The 14,036-nt window shown below is 46.4% G+C and overlaps 1 protein-coding gene and 1 non-coding gene across 2 annotated transcripts in view; both read left to right on the top strand.

Moving 5' to 3' along the window:
- Positions 1–14,036, top strand: part of GPSM1 (G protein signaling modulator 1) — a 151,653-nt gene that overhangs the window by 26,505 nt on the left and 111,112 nt on the right. The window lies entirely within an intron of this gene.
- On the top strand, positions 7,806–7,943 carry LOC119927599. Its single transcript, XR_005450586.1, has one exon. It is a non-coding gene; the product is annotated as a small nucleolar RNA SNORA7 (small nucleolar RNA).

Here is a 14,036-nt window from a genome sequence, read left to right on the forward strand (position 1 = left end):
TTGGAGGAGATAGCACTCTCTAAGGATTCAGTCTCTAACTGCTCCTTTAGCCTAAATTCCTCTTCTGCAGGCTTTTTCTTTGATACCTCCTGTTCGCCTTTCCAGCAGCCCGAGGCTCCCCTTGCTAAAGCAGGAATCTATGCTTACTGATCGTTAACTACACCAAATGACAGGTTTGCTCCAGGATACAATGGGCCACCCACCACGACAGCCCCCAGAGCCAGGCCCCGTCTGTCTGGATCCAGTCCTTTCAAGGGCAGATGGCCGATTGGGAACTCTTGCAGGAATTACCCAGTTCCAACTGATACTTTGGGTTTGTAACTAGAGAATTCTGGGGTGTGTCCTATTCATGGTTAGGTGAGGCTTTAACCAGTCTGGGATCCTTCCCCATCACCAGAGCAGCTGGGAGTCGGCAAGCCTGTGTTTATATTTCCGTATTCCAGTCACTATCCTTCAGGCTCCAAGAAAACCCTTTGGCCAGAAATCTCAAAAGACTCCTTCATCTAGCATCCACTTTGTTCTCAGGGGTCAAATTTTTCTGGGGCATCTCTCTAGGAAAGGTGGAGCACATTCAATCCATTGCCAAATCCCAGTTTTTCCTATACAACATCTCTTGGATTCGCCCCTCCCGCTGCACCCAATCGGCTACAATTCTGATACAACGCACCATGGCCTAGTGGAAAGAGTGTGGGCCTGAGAGGAGGTGGGTTCTAATCCTGACCTGTCAATTGCTTGCTGAGTGACTTTGGGTGAGTCACTTCTCTTCTCTGTGTGCCAGTAACCTCAACTGTAAAATGGGGATTAAATCCTACTCCCTCCTACCTGAACTGTGAACCTCATGTAGGACAGCGACTAGGGCCAATCTGATTAATCTGCATCTACCCCAGTGCTGACACATAGTAAGCACTCCACAAATATAATAATAATTCAAATTCTGCCCATAATGTGGCGAGATTACTCTGTCAGCCTCCAGGCTTTCCTCTCTTTGATCAATATCATACACCTTGTCATAGATATCTTTGAAGCATGGCTGCATGGAGAAGCAGAGTGGTCTAGTGGATAAATTACGGGTCCTGGGAGTCAGAAGGAACTGGGTTTCGATCTCAGTTCTGCCACTTGCCTGCTGTGTGACCTTGGGCAAGCCATTTCACTTCTCTGTGCCTCAGTTACCTCATCTGTAAAATGGAGACTGAAACTGTGAGTTCCAAGTGGGACGGGGACTGTGTCCAACCCGATTTATAGTGTACTCTCCCAAGTGTTCACAACAGTGCTTTGCACACAGTAAGTGCTCCATAAATATGATTGAATGAAACACTTAAAAAATACCCAGAAAAAAAAGCATCTCCCAGTCCATATCTCTCCATTCTTCAAAAGCCTCCCCTGACTCCCTGGGTCCTTCCAGGAAAAAACTCCTCACAATTGGCTACTATGCTTTCCACCAGAAGATCCCACCTTTCACATCTGCTCTTTTTACTTGCTACTTCCCAACTGCTCTCTTTCATCCTCTAAGCCAATCTTCTAACTGAACCTGGTGTTCAACTTTCCTGCCTCTGTCCCCTCACTCACGCTTTTCCCCCAGCTTGGAATTAACTCCTTCCCCAAATCTGTCACACAGCTGACAAGTGGTAGAGCTGGGATTAGAACTCAGGTCCTCTGACGTCAAGGCCCGTGCTCTTTCCACTAGGCCATGCTGCTTCTCGATCAAATGATAAGAATATATCAGGTAGTAGTACAAATGTGTCAGGATGAAATTACCAAATAAAAATTTGAAAATTAGTGTTATCCCCTCCATGTTTTTCCTCCAGCAACCCAAGGGTCTGGTCAAGAAACAGCAACCCTCTATAGAGGGCTGACCCATCCCACAGAGTCCACATTTTCCAGTCATTTCTTGTCCTTCCCAAAGGGGTTTCTGACCCCTCAGAGAGCAGATCGTGCTGATTTATTAGGACCGAACCTCACCTGGCCCATCCCTGGCCTGCCCAAGAGGAGACCTATTCAAAATGGCCCTTGGGCACATGTGACTAAGGGACAGGCAGAGCAAAACAGTAGCCTGATGCCCTGAGATTCTGACAGGCACAACTTGAAACACCCAGCCTCACAGACTGCCAACTTGATTTCGATCCATCCCAGTTGGCAGAAGGCTGGCTGGCAGTTGGCCTCCTCCCTGGAGTTTTAGCCTCATGGCTAACACCACGAGGCCCATTGCTCCTGATGAGTCAAACATTGCAGGCTCTTGGAGAGAGCCAAGAGACTGAAGTTCTGATCCCTGCAGTAGTACTGATTCAGCAGGTATCAGCATCATCATCAGAGCCAGGGAGGAGCTCTGGACCAAACTTGCGGGGGACATATGGAAGAAGTGAAATATGTGATCCTTGCTTTCAAAAAGTTTGCCATCTAACAGGGAACACAGTATACCTGACTGTTCAATAATTCAGAGACTTGTTATAAAAACTAAACACAGTAAATGAATAAAACCAGTACAGATCTGGGTGACCTTGAGCAAGCCATAAGGATCTGGGTTCTAATCCTGCCTCTGCTATTCGTGTGCTGTGTGACCTTGGGCAAATTAATTAACTTTTCTATGCCTGAGTCTACCTCATCTATAAAACGGGGATTAAGATCTTGAGTCCCATGTGGGACTTGGGCTGTGTCCAACCTGAGTATCTTGTATCTACCCCAGCATTTAGTACAGTGCCTGGCGCAGAGTAAGTGCTTAACAGATACCATTTTTTAAAAAGTAATTTAATCTCTCTGGACCTGTTTCCCTGATAAGTAGTGTAAAAATGTCTTCCCCTGACTATTGTACTCTCCCAAGTGCTTAGTACAGTGTTTTGTACACAATACTCAATACCTCTGATTGATAAATCTCATGTATCTTCATGAATCTTCAAGAAGCAGCACGGCTTAGTGGAAAGAGCATGGGCCTGGGCGTCAAAGGGACCTGGGTTCTAGTACTGGCTCTGACATTTGTCCGTTGTGTGACCTTAGGCAAGTCACTTAACTTTCCTGTGCCTCACTTACTTCATCTGTAAAATGGCGATTAGGCCTATGAACCCTTTGGGGGACAAGGACTGTGTCGAACCTGATTATCTTGTATCTACCCCAGGACTTAGTAGAGAGTCTAGCATGTAGTAAGCACTCAACAAATACTATTATTACTGTTATTATTATTATTATTATTCCAGAGGCAGGCATGTGAGGCCCCCTCCCTGCTCTGGGCTGCAGCTGTGGGCTTTGGTGGGACTGCAACCTGAGTGGAAGGGACCTGGAGGGCAAAGCAGAGGAAGAAGAGTTTGGGGGGGCCAGAAATGTGACCTCCAGTGATGCCTGGCGTAAACTAGTGAAGCCACCCGATCTTTCTTTCTCACCCTCCACCCACTCTGAGTTTTTGAGTCGGGAAGGAGGTGTAGAGATATAGGCAGGGAATGTGTCTGTTAATTGTTGTATTGTACTCTCCCAAACACTTAGTACAGGACTCGGCACACAGTGAGCGCTGAATAAATACGATTGATAGAGATGCTGGGGAATAACATCCCAGCCTCACGGGGACCAAAAGAGGAAGCAGTCTCTGATTCAGGTTCCAGTTCTTCCAGATTGGAGTTCACTGAGAATTATGGCAAGAAATGTCAAGGTAGCAGCTATGGCCTAGTGGGAAGAGCCCAGGCCTGTGAGTCCCAGATCCAAGGGTATAGTCCTTGTCCCTCAAGCCTTTTTCTGAGGGAGTAGGTCTAAGGTCTTAACTCCTGTTTATCTAATGTCAAGCATTGTTCCTTGTTGCTTTCCTCCAAAGGGGCTGGATTGTCACCTTCCTGTTCCGAGCCCTTTTCAGAGACCCAGTTGGGGGTCTGAGAGGCTGGAGCTGGGAACTTTAAACAACTGGTGGATGGGACATTTTACAAAAACTTCTCCTTTTCCCTTTTACCAATAATGATGGTATTTGTTAAGTGTTTACTATTCTCCAAGCACTGGGGTGGCTACAAATTAATCAGGTTGGACATAATGCCTATCTCACATAGGGCTCTATTCTTAATCCTCATTTTACAGATTAGGAATTAAGCCACAGAGAATTTAAGTAGCTTGCCCAAGGTCACATAGTAGACAAGTAGCAGAGCTGGGATTAGAATCCAGGTGCTCTGACTCTCAGGCCCATGATCTTTTCACTAGGCCACGCTACTTCCTGGCCTCAGATTTTGTTCCTTGGCCTCAGGTTTTGTTCTCTTGCCAGAACTTTCCTCCCCCTCCTCCTTCCCTCACCCGCAACGATCTGGCCTCCTACTTCATTAATAAAATTAAATCCATCAGGTCTGAGCTCCCCAAAGTCACTCCCCAACCTTCTCCAACCCCCTGGCTCTCAACACTCTCTGCTACTCTTCCATCCTTCCCAGCAGTATCCTCAGAGGAGATCTCCTTCCTCCTCTCACGTGCTACTCCGGCCATGTGTGCTTCTGATCCCATTCCCTTTCATCTTATGAAATCTCTCGCTCCGTCCCGTCTCCCCTCCATAACTTCCATCTTCAACCGCTCACTGTCCACTGGTTCCTTCCCCTCTGCCTTCAAACATGCCAACGTCTCTCCCATCCTAAAAAACCCCTCTCTTGACCCCACCTCACCTTCTAGTTATCGCCCTATCTCCCTCCTACCATTCCTTTCCAAACTCCTTGAACGAGTTGTCTACACCACTGCCTCAAATTCCTCAATGCCAGCTCTCTCCTCAACCCCCTCCATTCTGGCTTCCATCCCCTACATTCCACGGAAACTGCCCTCTCAAAGGTCACCAATGACCTCCTGCTTGCCAAATCCAACGGCTCATACTCTATCCTCATCCTCCTTGACCTCTCAGCTGCCTTCGACACTGTGGACCACCCCCTTCTCCTCAACACACTATCCGACCTTGGCTTCACAGACTCCGTCCTCTCCTGGTTCTCCTCTTATCTCTCCAGCCGTTCATTCTCAGTCTCTTTTGCAGGCTCCTCCTCACCCTCCCATCCTCTTACTGTGGGGGTTCCCCAAGGTTCAGTGCTTGGTCCCCTTCTGTTCTCGATCTACACTCACTCCCTTGGTGACCTCATTCGCTCCCACGGCTTCAACTATCATCTCTACGCTGATGACACCCAGATCTACATCTCTGTCCCTGCTCTCTCTCCCTCCCTCCAGGCTCGCATCTCCTCCTGCCTTCAGGACATCTCCATCTGGTTGTCTGCCCGCCACCTAAAACTCAACATGTTCAAGACTGAACTCCTTGTCTTCCCTCCCAAACCCTGCCCTCTCCCTAACTTTCCCATCACTGTTGACAGCACTACCATCCTTCCTGTCTCACAAGCCCGCAACCTTGGTGTAATCCTCGACTCCGCTCTCTCGTTCACCCCTCACATCCAAGCCGTCACCAAAACCTAGGTCTCACCTCCGCAACATTGCCAAGATCCGTCCTTTCCTCTCCATCCAAACCGCTACCCTGCTTGTTCAAGCTCTCATCCTATCCCAGCTGGACTACTGTAACAGCCTCCTCTCTGATCTCTCATCCTCCTGTCTCTCCCCACTTCAATCCATACTTCACGCTGCTGCCCAGATTATCTTTGTCCAGAAACACTCTGGGCGTGTTACTCCCCTCCTCAAAAATCTCCAGTGGCTACCAATCAACCTACGTATCAGGCAAAAGCTCCTCACCCTCGGCTTCAAGGCTCTCCATCACCTCGTCCCCTCCTACCTCACCTCTCTTCTCTCCTCCTACAGCCCAGCCCACACCCTCCGCTCCTCTGCCACTAATTTCCTCACCGTGCCTCATTCTTGCCTGTCCCGCCATCGACCCCCGGCCCACGTCCTCCCCCGGTCTGGAATGCCCTCCCTCTGCACATCCGCCAAGTTAGCTCTCTTCCTCCCTTCAAGGCCCTACTGAGAGCTCTCTTCCTCCAGGAGGCCTTACCAGACTGAAACCCCTCCTTCCTCTCCCCCTCTCCCCATCCCCCCACCTTACCTCCTTCCCCTCCCCACAGCGTCTGTATATATGTATATATGTTTGTACGTATTTATTACTCTATTTCATTTGTACATATTTATTCTATTTATTTTATTTTGTTAATATGTTTTGTTTTGTTCTCTGTCTCCCCCTTCTAGACTGTGAGCCCACTGTTGGGTAGGGACCGTCTCTATATGTTTCCAACTTGTACTTCCCAAGCACTTAGTACAGTGCTCTGTACACAGTAAGTGCTCAATAAATACTATTGAATGAATGAATGAATGAATGAACTTTTCATACTCATCGAGGAATTTCTTTGGGCTTTTCAGCTCCCCCATTTTCAGACTTAAGAGCAAATGAAATTAACTCCTGTGGGGAAAAAAAAAAACCCACCAGTTCTGATGCCACAGCCAAGGAGTAGAACCAACATATACAATTTTGCTCTCCGTTTTGATTGTTGCTTCACAGTCCAAGCAGGGAGCCACCTTGGATAAGTTTTGTCTGCAATACTTAGGACTCTGGTGGCCCCTGGCAATTCTTCTCTCTGGTTCTTCTGGGCAGAGAGCCAATTCTGCTTATATTTCCTGTCAACCTGTGGGTGCTTCAAGAGTGCTTAACAGTAGAGACCAGGAGATAAGGGGCAGAGGAAATCCCCTGATCCAAACTGCATGTCAGACACCTGAGTGTCATGGCTGCTTTGTCCCTGCTGGCATGGAAATTCATGTCTTCTCCATGCAAAACTACATAATCTTGACCTGGAAGAGAGGGAGAGAGGCTGTACTAATGAGGAAATAATAATAATGGTATTTGTTAGCACTGTTCTAAGTGCTGAGGCAGATACCAGATAATCAGGTCCCTCAGTCTAAGTAGGAAGGAGAACAGGTATTGAATTCCCATTTTGTAGATGAGGGAACTGAGGCACAGATAAGTTAAGAGATTTACCCCGGGGTCACACAGCAGGTAAGCGGTGAGCTGGGATTAGAACCCAAGTATTCTGACACCCAAGTCAGTGCTCTTTCCACTAAGCCATGCTGCTTCTCTAGTCCAGGAGACTTCCCTAATTCCCCAGTGAAGAAGCAGGGAACACCTTGCATGGTTCCTTGGCATTCTTGTCCCTGAGGAATGGCATTATTGAGCAAAAAAAGTAGGAGAGTTACTGTGGTTGCAGAATTCTGGGACAGAAACAACTAACAGAGCCACTTGTGGGATTTATGGATCTTAATCGGCTCTTCCTTCCCCTCCTGAAAGCAGAATCCTGCCAACATGGAGCCAGAATGCCACTTTCTGGTGAACAGATCTGGACCTATTTAATGTCAAAGTTCCAAATGAATCCCCTTAAAAACAAACAAACAAAAGCCTAGTTTTTGTGAATTTGAGTCTGCAGGCTTTGAATCTGCTCAGGCCTGGCTGTGACAGGGTTGTCTCTGTTGCAAGCCTAATGGTGGGCAATGTTATGTATTCATCTGTTTGGCCTGGTCAGCAGGATACAAAACAAACCAAGTCTTGTCCTTTATTCGGATGGTGAAAGAGAGGGACTGAGCCTGTATTTTGGCAGCTGGCCAGGGGTGCCTCTGGGGTCAACATATGGCCTTGTTAGATTCCCTATTATGCCGCTAAAGTGACAAACTGCATTTATGCACTGGAGCTGACCTTAGATTATATTACCCCACAGGCCACACGGTTTAGCATTTTAAAAAAAATATTCCAAAGGGTTATCTATGGTAAGACGGGTTAGCTCTCAGAAATGTGTTTCCAAGTGTTCTGTCTGCAGCCTTTATTAAGCTGGGAAATCTTGCCTCCTGCCCGCAGTGCCCATAGAGTTTCCATTTTTAGGGAGGAATATTGATAGAGCCTCCTCTCAGGGTTGCACCTGGAGAGTTTCCAGTACTCTACCAGTCTCGGCTACGGGAGGGAGAGTCAAGCAGAGGCCTACCCATTCCATTCCTAGCTTGGCCAGTGGCTAGTGAGTGGAAGACAATCTGCTACAAGTTAAAATTCATTCGAGGCCGGGGATTCAAGTTTACTGTGTGGAAGGAGGTAATGATAAACCACTTCCGTATTTTTACCAAGAAAACTCTATGGATACACTACCAGAATGATTGCAGATGGAGAGGTGCATTCTCTCTGGGAGAGGTGTCCGTGGGGTCGCTATGGGTTGGAAATGACTCGAAGGCATCAAACAAGACAAGACTGATAGAGCTGGCAAAGACTGACATCTCCCTTTCAATTCCACCTTTTCTGGTTTTGAGCAGCGTTAGCTGGGGTTCCCCCCTCATGATCCCATACACTTAATAATAACAATAATAATATTGGTATTTGTTAAGCACTTACTATGTGCCAAGCACTGTTCTTAAGCTCTGGGGTGAAAACAAGCTAATCAGATTGTCCCACATCGTGCTCACAGTCTTAATCCTCATTTTGTAGGTGAGGTAACTGAGGCACAGAGAAGCTAAGTGGCTTGCCCAGAGTCACACAGCTGACAAGTGGCAGAGCTGGAATTAGAACCCACAACTTCTGATTCCCAAGCCCATGCTCTTTCCACTAAGCTATGCTCCTTCTAATTACATACATAGCTATAAACTATATATTGTCTATTTAAGTTAATATCTGTCTTCCCCTCTAGACAGTAAGCTCTCGTCATGATCCCACAGCACTTACATACATATCTACAAACTGTATGTTATCTGTTTGTATCAATGTCTGTCTTTCCCACTAGTCTGTAAGCTCGTTGTGGGCAGGGAAACTGTCTACCAACTCCGTTGTATTGTACGCTCCCAAGAGCTTAGTACAGTGCTCTGCACACAGTAAGAGCTCAATAAATATTTTGATTGATTGACTGATCTGTCCTGAGCAGACTGGAAGAAGGATCTGATCTTATGGCTTTCCAGAACAGGAAATCCATACCACTGACTAGACAAAAACCCTCTAGTCTCAGCTGGGTGAAACTCTTGAAGTGGGGCTTTTGAGGAAACAAGTAGAGTTTTGATGAAGCAATGTGAACTAGAAGAAGAGCGCAGGTTTCGGAGTCAGAAGATCTGGTTTCTAATCCTAGCTCTGCCACTTGCCTGCTGTATGGTGTTGGGCAAGTAACTTAATTGTCTTGTGCCTCAGTACCCTCATTCGCAAAATGGCGACTAAATACCCTGTTCTCTCTCCTACTTAGACTGTGCGCCTGATGAGAGATGGACTGTGTCCAGCCTGATTATCTGATGTGAATCAATCATATTTATTGATGGCTTACTGTGTGCAGAGCACTGTACTGAGCGCTTGGGAGAGTATAACACTCCCTGCCCACAAGTATCTACCCCATTGCTTCCTACAGAGCTTGGCTCAAGAAAGCAGTTAACAAATGCCATAATTATTATTAACCCCAGAGCTAGGAAATTGAGAGGTAATTTGGTCCAGTCCCCTGCCTCCAGGACAGCTAGTTATGGTATTTATTATCCCTTATTACTTGCCAAGTGCTAGTTTGAGGCAGTCTAATTAGAGCAGATTCAGTCTCTTTCCCATGCCAGGGAAAAAAAAATCTAACAGGTAAGAAGGTCAAGTATCTTATCCCTATTCTACAGATGAGGAAACTGAGACACAGATACATTAAGTGACTTTCCCAGGATCACACAGTAAGGAGTTTCTGCTTGATGGGGAGGTGGATGGGCAACCAACGAAGGTTCTTGAGGAGTAGGGAAACAAGGACTGAACGATTTTGTAGAAACATGATCTGGGCAGCAGAATGAAATATGGACTGAAGTGGGGAGAGACAGGAAGCAGGGAGGTCAGCGAGGCAGCTGATGCAGGAGTCAAGGTGGGATGTGGTAAGTGCTTGGATCGGCAAAGGAATTGTTTGGATTGAGAGGAAAAGGTGGATTTTAGCGATGCTGCGGAAGTAGAACTGACAGTATTTAGTGACAGACAGAAAGTGTGGGTTGAATGAGAGAGTTGAGTCAAGAATAATGCCAAGGTTACTGGCTTGTGAGATAAGGAAGATGGTGTTGTCTAAGGTGATGAGAAAGACAGGCGGAGGACAGCTGAAAATGCCATTTTCTCAGAGTCCCAAGCTTTCCTATTCCAACATCAGAGGCCATAAAGACATAAAGGATAAGCAAGCTGAAATGTTGAGCAAATTGGTCTCACATCGCCCAGGAGTCGACAAAAATGTTTCCTTCTCTCAGTCAGAAAGCCTCCCTCGGCACAGCGATTGTCCTCTGGACAGGCAGAAGAGCTGCTGAAGGTGCAGCTTAAATAACTAATGAGCCTCTTTCATTTTAGGGGAGGCATTTAGGTTCTTAGGAGGTACAGTAACTCTTCAAGGGGAGCAGAATCTGAATGCACTAAATGGCTTCCTGGAGGTCAGAGAGAGTCCTCTCCTACTGTCTAATGTCCTATCCTGGAGAGCTCCAGGCAAGGGCCAGGAGCAGGGATTCATAATCTTCAGTTGTATTTTCCTTCAATTATTTTCTTAAAATGATATTTGTTAAATGTTTACTATGTGCCAGGCACTGTACTAAACCCCGAGGTAGATGCAAGATAATCAGGTTGCATACATTCCCTGTCCCACATGGGATTCACAGTCTTAATCCCCATTTTACAGATGAGGTAAATGAGGCACAGAGGAAGTGAAATGAGTTGCCCAAGGTCACACAGCAGTCAAGTGGTGGAGCTGGGATTAGAAGCCAAGTCCTCTCTAACACTCAAGCTAGTGCTCTTCCCAATAGGCCACAGTGCTTCTAGTGATGCATTTTTCATTCTTATGAAAAACTTCTGGAATGAAAATTTGGGAATTTGAAGAAAGTAGAATTATTATTGTTATTATTACTAATACTAATTATTACCAAAATAATAATTGTGGTATTTGTTAAGCACTTACTTTGTGCCAGGCACTGTACTAGCCGCTGGGGTGGATACAAGCAAATGAGGTTACACACAGTCCATTTCCCATGTGGGGCTCACAGTCTCAATCCCCATTTTACAGATGAGGCAAATGAGGCACGGAGAAGTGAAGTGACTTGCACAAGGTCACACAGAAGACAACTGGTGGAACCAGGATTAGAACCCAAGGCCTTCTGACTTACAGGTCCCTGCTCGATCCATTATGCCATGTTGCCTCCCAATTATTTAGCCCGTAGAAGACAGGCAACACACTCCCTGCCACCCAGTTTAGAGGCTGGTGGTGGTCTGCCCTATAACTTCATTGTGAATACAAGAAGAAATAGGTCAAAGCTGCAGCGATATGGGTTAAGTTTAGACCTAAGGAAGGATTTCTCGGTGGAGAGGAGCAGGTGTACCCCTTTCCACGCTCCCCTATTCCAGCTTCTGGCTTCTCTACCTCCTTTTGGTTTGCCTGAAAACCATGACTGGCTTGGTGTTGGCTGGAAATTGGCCTCCCTGAAGGCAGTCAGTGAATTAGTCATATTTATTGATTTATTGAGTGCTTGCTGTGTACAAAACACTGTACTAAGTGCTTGAGAGTGTACAATGCAACAGAGTTGGTAGATATGTTCCCTGCCCACAAAGAGTTTTCAAGAGCTTAGAGAAGCAGTGTGGGCTAGTGGATAGAGCACAGGCCTGGGAATCAGAAGGACCTGATTTCTAATCCCGGCTCTGCCACTTTTCTTCTGTGTGACCCTGGGCAAGTCACTTTACTTCTCTGTACCTCAATCATCTCATCTGTAAAAAGGGGAGCAAGACTGTGAGTCCCATGTGGGAAATGGACTGTGTCCAACCTGATTAGCTTTTATAATACCCCAGTGCTTAGTACGGTGCCTGGCACATAGTAAGTGTTTAACAAATACCATTAAAAAAGGGGGTGGTTTACAGTCTAGAAGCATGAAGTTAGAGGAGATGAATTCTCAAACAGTGGTATTTAAAGAGCAGAGCACTGTACTAAGTGATTGGGAAAGTACAATACAGCAGAGTTGGTAGAGTTGGTAGTTGATAGACAATCTCTTCCCTCAAGGTACTTACAACATAGTCTCTTCCAACCCGGTGATGCTGTGGCTGGAACCAGTGGCTCTGAATCCTTTGCTGCCTAAGCGGTCAAGTGAGGCAGAGACATTGGTGTGGCCTGCTGATAAATTTCCCAGTTCCTTCCCGCCCTGTCACAGAGGAGCAATGGAGATTGGCACAGGATGGGATGGAGAGAGGTGCAGGGGGGATGTAATAATAATAATAATGATGGCATTTATTAAGCACTTACTACGTGCGAAGCACTGTTCTAAGCGCTGGAGAGGTTACAAGGTGATCAGGTTGTCCCATGGAGAGTTTACAGTCTTAATCCCCATTTTACAGATGAGGCAACTGAGGCCCAGAGAAGTGAAGTGACTTGCCCAAAGTCACACAGCTGACAATTGGCGGAGCTGGATTTGAGCCCATGACCTCTGATTCCAAAGCCCGGGCTTTTTCCACTGAGCCACGCTGCTTCTCAGCGTGTTGACATTCCACCCAAAACACCTCCATTTCCCCAGTCCCCAGAGGCCACGAGGCCCCACCTGCAGCTGCTTCGCTTCCCATTCTGGCACCCGACTGTTGCTAGACATAGTCATTTGTTTGCACAACATGACCGTCAGCTTATTAGCAATTTATTAGCACAACATGACCATCAAAAGCAGTGTGGCTCAGTGGAAAGAGCCCGGGCTTGGGAGTCAGAGGTCATGGGTTCAAATCCTGGCTCCACCAATTGTCAGCTGTGTGACTTTGGGCAGTTTCCAGCTCTATCTGCTGAGATGGAGTCCTGTGCTGCAGCCTCTCACCGGCCCAGGGGCACCGTTCTCATCACTGTCACCTTCAAACCATTGTCACAACCAAAACAACAGTTCCAGGACCTTTTTTTTAAATCCCAGAGTAAAGTTCCAGCCTTTCCCACTTTGCTCCCAGCACAGACAATTCCTCGCTTCGGGAAACTTGCTGATAATTCTAGGTAGGAACCTCCGTAGCCCATGCGATGAAAGGACTCAGGCTTTGGGTGATGGCAGTGGAAACCCCCACATCCAAAGGAGAAATGCTGGTTTTCAGAGAGGAGAGAGGGATGCAGGTATAGATCCATTTGGAAAAGGAGTTTAGGAGTAGAAATCAAAATGGTGATCCCCAGAAAAGTAAGTAAACAGACATAAGAGAAAATTGGGGCAGAAATTTCAGGGGTCATTGTACTGGCCAGCTTTAACCTCATTGAAAAAGCAAAGCAAAGTGGAAGTTCAGAGTTGGATGAGATACTTTGGAGCTGGTGGGTGTATCCTGAATGATGTCTTGGTGGTGACTGCATTTGTCAGGAACAGAAAGCCTACTGGTAGCAGGTTGAACATGATCAAGGAATGCATCCTTGAACTGAAAAAAAAATCATCAGTATAAAAAAAAATCTGGGCTGTTTTCCCCACAGTGTGAAACCCTTTGCTTGCTCCCTGCTATGACTTTCATCTCCTAGCATGTATAAGGAAATGTAAAATGGTGACAGCTTCAAACAGGCAAGAGAGATTTTCTAACCCTGACCAATGCTGTAGAGTGGGAGATGCTTTAGTTTCTGCTTTGGAATCGTCTCGTTCATTAGTTCTCCTTTGACTTCCTGAAAAGAGGTGTAGAGCTGAGCTGCAGATACATCATGATGAGTGTTGGAGTCAGGAAATTTTAGCTAGAAAAAGTCTCTCTCCTTTTGTCTGATCAATCAATCAATCAATCAATCATATTTATTGAGCGCTTACTGTGTGCAGAGCACTGTACTAAGCGCTTAGGAAGTACAAGTTGGCAACATATAGAGACAGTCCCTACCCAACAGTGGGCTCACAGTTTAAAAGGGGGTGACAGAGAACAAAACCAAACATACTAACAAAATAAAATAGAATAGATACGTACAAGTAAAATAAATAAATAAATAGAGTAATATGTCTGATCAGAGAAGGGACTTGGAGGGTGGGCGAGGGAAGGGCTTGGGAACTCGAACTGTCAGAGGAGCAATGCAGAAGGATACCCGTAGACCTGGGATCCTGGGGTTTAATCAATCAATCAATCGTATTTATTGAGCACTTACTGTGTGCAAAGCACTGTATTAAGCACTTGGGAAGTACAAGTTGAAGTATGCAGTTTTGGCTCAATTGGG

Source organism: Tachyglossus aculeatus, chromosome 4 (assembly GCF_015852505.1).
Source record: "Tachyglossus aculeatus isolate mTacAcu1 chromosome 4, mTacAcu1.pri, whole genome shotgun sequence".
Taxonomy (NCBI): domain Eukaryota; kingdom Metazoa; phylum Chordata; class Mammalia; order Monotremata; family Tachyglossidae; genus Tachyglossus; species Tachyglossus aculeatus.